Source organism: Elephantulus edwardii, unplaced genomic scaffold (genome assembly GCF_000299155.1).
Source record: "Elephantulus edwardii isolate Elephantulus edwardi_28Jun2011 unplaced genomic scaffold, EleEdw1.0 scaffold00241, whole genome shotgun sequence".
Classification (NCBI taxonomy): Eukaryota; Metazoa; Chordata; class Mammalia; order Macroscelidea; family Macroscelididae; genus Elephantulus; species Elephantulus edwardii.
This window is the reverse complement of record NW_006399991.1, coordinates 47,216-52,858: the sequence shown is the minus strand read 5'-3', so window position 1 is coordinate 52,858 and position 5,643 is coordinate 47,216. Positions and strand designations below refer to the sequence as shown.

Genomic DNA, 5,643 nt, shown 5'->3' with positions numbered 1-5,643 from the left:
GGGAGTGCATGAGGGATGTATTCTGTCTTCATACCTGTACAGTCTATACACTGAGCAAATTATCTGGGAAGCTGGACTCTGTGAAGAGGAGTGTGGCATCAGGATTGGAGGAAGACTCATCAATAACCTGTTTTATGACGATGACACAACTTTGCTTGCTGAAAGTGAGGAGGATTTGAAGCACCTGTTGCAGAAGATCAAGGAATACAGCCTTCAGTATGGCTTATGTATCAATATCAAGAAAACAAAGATTCTTAGCACTGGACCAATAGGCCACGTCATGATGGATGGAGAGGAGATTGAAACTGTGAAGAGCTTCATCTTGCTTGCATCCACAATTAACACCCTTGGTATGAGCAGTCAAGAAACAAGGAGACACTTTGCAATGGGAAAATCTGCAGTTAGGGACCTTTTCAAATTACTGAGGAGTAGTGATGTCAGTTTGAGGACTAAGGTGTGTCTGATTCAGGCCATGGTCTTTTTTTATTACTAGCTATACATCTGAGACCTGGACTATGAGGACGAATTGATGCTTTTGAGCTGTGGTGTTGAAGAAGAGCAGTGACCATTCAATGGACAGCCAAGAAAACAAATAGATATGTCTTGGAGAGGATGAAGCAGGAGTGCTCTTTGGAGGCAAGAATGATGAGGCTTCACCTCACATACTTTGAACATATTGCTAGGAGGTGCTATTCTTTTTTTTTTTAATTTTTCCTTTTTTAAAAATTTGTTTCAAATAAAGCAATATGTGTGTGTGTGTATATATATTTTTTTTTCAGAAAAAAACAACAGATGTTAAATTCTACAAAAGCTCATGTGTCTTCAGCAGATCATGTTTGTCTAATCATTAAGAATTTTTTTAAAAACTTTTTTCTTTTGCAACATTAACTCTCTAAAGACGACCAATGGGACTGACATCACGCTACAACAGGTTGCTACTGAGCCTCTGATCTTCAGCCACATCTTGATTTTCCTAATGAACGAGTAAATACTGCCTGGCTAAAATGCTGCAGTGTCTTCACGAGGAAATGCATCAACAGATCAAGCAAAGCCATGAACGTTATGAAGCAAGCTAGCGCTGATTATTAGAATTAGTAAAAATGAGTAAGAGAGGATGACGCAACCACACGGGTTGGTATGTTCCTAGCGACTCTCTTTTGGCAGCGAATTGGGTCAGCACCTCGGGCGGGGAACTGAGTGGGAACCGCTTTGCTCTCTGCCTGCTCAGGCCACCAGCGTCACGGCTGGGACCGAGAGGACCGCCGCGTCAGAGACTTCTATTCTCGTGGGGCACAGGTTACACTGTGGGACCAGGGAGGCGGTACCCCGGAAAGGCCTGGCCTCTGAGTGGTCTGCAGGGTGCTGACTTCTCCGGGGCTTTTCCGAATGGGCTGGGGCCTCGGGGCTCTTTGGACCCAAGGGAGCCTCCTGGTTTTGGGGGCCACCTTTGTTTTGGGGACGGAAGAAGCCGCTGTGGGGCTGTCTTCTGTGTTCGTGGCGGTTGTTGCCTTTCACGATGGGATCAGCTTCATTCCCACTGCCCTGGGACTTGGCCGACCCATTTAGTCGGTTGTTATGGTACTGTGGATTAAATCTTCGTCTTTGGCTAGAAGATCCATTCTGCTTGCATGGTCTGGTGAGAGGTGTCGGTGGTGTTGGGGAGACTGCTCGTCATTTTCGGGTTTGCAGCTTTCCCCTCTGAGGGCTTGTGTCTGGGTGGTTTGCAGGAAAAGCTGCTCTGTTTCCCCGAGGCTGCTGTGTGAGAGTTCAGCAGAGGCAGCAGGGAGCTGCAGGGAGTTCTTGAAGAGTAATTGTTTTTTGGATGTGTAATTTCTCCGCAGAGCATGATTTGGGCCTTTAGCTGTTCAATGTCACAGGAGAATCGGGCAGCTTTCCTGAGCTCTTCGTCATATTTACGCTCGCTCACAAAGTGCTTAATTTCTGCCCTGAGTTCGACCACCTGCATCTCTGCCATCTGACTGGCCAGATCAGCCAGTCTCTTTAGTTCTTCTGCTTTCTTCTGCCGAGCAGTCAGAATTTCCATGGCTTCTTCTTTAACTTTATCCATTTCTGCCATTAATGAAACTTCTTTGTCAATGATGCAGTTGTGTAATTCAGCAAAGGCAGCTTTGATCTTCTTCACTGAATTATCCACTTCCTCTTTGATCATGACACGGTATCTAGTTAGAGAAACAGGGCAGCATTGCAAATCCTTCACTGATTTCTCGATATCTGGGCCTCTTTTCTTTGCCAACTCATCTGGCTTTATTTCAAGATGAGCTGCAGGGACATTGGACTTAACAGGAGATGTTTTTGCCTTAGGCTTGCTGGGGTTACAAGGCTGCTCAGCTGACCACTGTAGGCCATCTGACCTCTCTGCTGTTCCAAGTATAGATTTGGGATTCCCATCTAAGGATAGTTTCAGCTGCAGCGGTCTGTTGCCTTCTGCAACCCCACGGAGTGTCTTTGAAGGGTTCTCGAGTATTGAGATCTTTTTTTTTTTTCACGTGGGAGCATGGTGGGTTTCTCACTGGCAGAGTCTGTGCACGAGCTGCCTTCTCACAGCTGTGCACGAGGCCATTCTGGGTCTTCGGCTGCTGTGGCGGTGTGGGCATGGCTTCTTTCCTCTCTCCTTTGTCTTTAGCTTCTTTGTTACCCTGATGCTGCTTGGACTTGCTTCTTTTTCTTTTATTGTTCTTCTTTTTTCCTGTCATATTCCATTCTTTTAGAACTTGAATTGCACTACCATCCACAAAGGCTTGTACTGCTTTATCCACATTGAAATCAAACTGTTGTAGCACTAGGACTATTTCATTATTGCTTTTATTGGGAACAACTGATTGAACTGCATAAATCTTTTCCTTGACATTCACATGTGTATTAAGCTCAGCCATCTTGCTTCTAGTGGAAGAAATCCTCCTAAAGTTTGCTGGTATTCCAACTTTACTGGCTTCTCAATGGAGACCTATGGAGGTGCTATTCTTTGGAGAAGGACATGATGTTGGAAAGGGTGGAGGGTCGGCAAAGGAAAGGAAGGTCCTCAACCAGGTGGACTGACAAGGTGACTGCTGCAATGGGCTCTTGTATGTCAGGAAGCGTGAGGATGGTGCAGGACAGGACTGTTTTCCAATCGTTTGTTCATAGGGTCTTTATGAGTCATGCTCGACTCAATGGTATCTAACAACAACATTAATGGGTCATTTTAATGAAAATAGAAAAGACTGATAGCTACATCACTAGCTTTTCAGTTTATACACAGTCAGTTACAGAACTAGCTGATATTTTTCCACTAATTTCCATATGATGCATACTAGTTCGTTTCCATGGGAGCTCTGGCTGCCTGCTTTTGCATTGTCCTCACAATCTGCTGTGCTGGACCCCTTTGTGGGTTTCTTTTTTTTCCCCAAGTGAAAAACAAATATAATATGTAAACTTAAATGCAAATTGGAAAAAAAAAGTAGCTTCGAAGACCTCTCTGGGGCAGTTCAGCTCTGTTCTGAGGCAGAGTTGACTTGAAGGTTTCTTCATTTCGGTTCTGATAGGCACTTAGTGTGGGAGGAGAAAAGAAAGGGAAGCTATTGGTGGGGCAACCAAATTCTATTCCCTGGTTGCCCATTCAGAGGGAGCTCAGTTTCTCTGGATGTGCTTTTCCTGGGTGTCAGCTATCTTTATTATTATTATTATTATTATTATCATAATCATTATTATTATTATTTTATTATTATTATTAATTTACAAAATTAAAATACAGTTTTCCAGAACAGATTCTTCCAATTTCCTCTGCCATCTAATTGTACAACCCCATGATTAATCCCCCCTCCCCCTGCACATCCTCATCCCTCTGTTTCCATCTGCCCCCCTCCCCTTAGATCCTTATACTTATTCTACAATAATGGTTTTATGAAAATCAAAACCACAATGAAGCACCTACTATACCATTCCAGTAACGGTGGCAAAGTTTAACAGGGCAGCTAATAAATGTTGGAGAGCATGTGGCAAGAAAGGAACTCTTAAACATTGGTGGGATTGTAAAATGGTACAACCATTCTAGAAGGCAGTTTGGTGCTTCCTCAAAAAGCTGAACATAGAAATTCCGTATGACCCAGCTATTCCACTGCTTGGAATATACCCTAAGAAAATGAGAACTGAGCACAAACAGAGACTTGTACACCAATGTCCACAGCAGCGTTATTCATCGCAAGAATGTGGAAACGCCCAGATGTCCAACCACAAACGAATGGATTGTGAAATTATAGTACATTCATACAATGGAATACTACGCAGCACGTAGGAGCAATGATTTTGTAAATTACTACCTAACTTGGGAGGGCCTGGAGAGCATTATGCTGAGTGAACTAATTCAGCCCAACAAGGACAAATATTGTATGAACCCCTTATTTAAGTCACTGCATCAGCCCATATCCGTGAGGGACATGAAGAGGCATGCACGCAGGAGGGCTGGAGGACAAGAAGGAACGTGGCTGAGGATCGGTCTTACGACCAGGTGTGGAGAGCTCAGCCGGGACGGGGTACGAGACAGTTTGAAGGGTTCCTCCTACAGCTTTCCTCTCTCTCGTTTCAGTGTCTCCTTGAGTGCAGTGCTAGTTGCAGGAGCCACTCCCGCAGCCTGCTGGGAATTGTAGTTTGCGGGAATGTGCATACTGCCTTCCCTGCGCTGGCCCGGAGCCCAGATGATCCTTGCCGGAAGGCAAGGTGAAAGGAACGGTGGGGCTGCAAGCATGGCCATAGGGTAGACCCGGCTTGCTGCCGCTACCCTTGGCCGTGGCCCGGAGCTGGGGGCCTGGCGTCGCCTGTAGCCCCGGACAGGACTCAGGGTGACAGCTTTGGGCCAAGGCGATAGCAAGCGGCAGTGCCTGGCGCTCTAGTCCCGCGCCGCTGTCTGCTTTCCCCAAAGTCAAGTGACGTCAGGATGTGCAGGGCACGCTCAGGGGCGTCTGCCACGCTCACCTGGGATCACGTGGAGCTCTGGGTGTGTCCTTGTCCGCCTCCTGATAAACCTGGATCCAACTGACGCCAGTAATTCCACAGTGCGGTTAGCTTTGCCTTCTTTGCCAGCGCTTCCGAATTTCTCTGGGTCCCCTGGGTTTCATCCATGCTGGTCTGGCTAATTGCAGCTGACCAGAGCCTGCTGCTTGTCCTTCTCTGTGCTACTTTCCAGTACCAACCAGTCTTCCTTGCAAAATTTCAGTTAAGTCTATAAATGTTTCTTGAGCACAAAATACTCATTACAATGTGAGTGATACAGAGTTATCTCCCAAGATTCATCATCTATTTGGAGAGAAAAGGCCACAAATGATTGTTGTACAAGGTGATTGGGACACAAATCTAAGGTTCCATGGAAGATAATGACTGATTATTGTGGATGTTCACAGTTAGGAGTGAACTGGAAAAGCGCTTAACCTATGTATTTTTTTAGCAAATATAGAAGTCAACTTCACACAGCTATAGCTTGTTTTCATGACATTGAAAGGCATCTTACTTGCTCCTCCCTCGCCCTCTCACTCTTGCTTTTCAGATGGATTTCATCGAAAACTTTTCCAGGAAAAAGAGGTACTTCTTTTTCATGGGCCCACTTTCAGAGCTTCAGGGAAATATGGGCCAGGTGCCAGTTTGCTTTGTCCA

The 5,643-nt window shown here is 45.5% G+C and overlaps 1 pseudogene across 1 annotated transcript; it reads right to left on the bottom strand.

Annotated features, from left to right (window-relative positions):
* Window positions 1-719: 719 nt before the first annotated feature.
* Window positions 720-2,904, bottom strand: LOC102865227 (annotated as a pseudogene). The gene has a single exon (XR_438993.1). The product of XR_438993.1 is annotated as an SPATS2-like protein-like (transcript).
* Window positions 2,905-5,643: the final 2,739 nt, after the last annotated feature.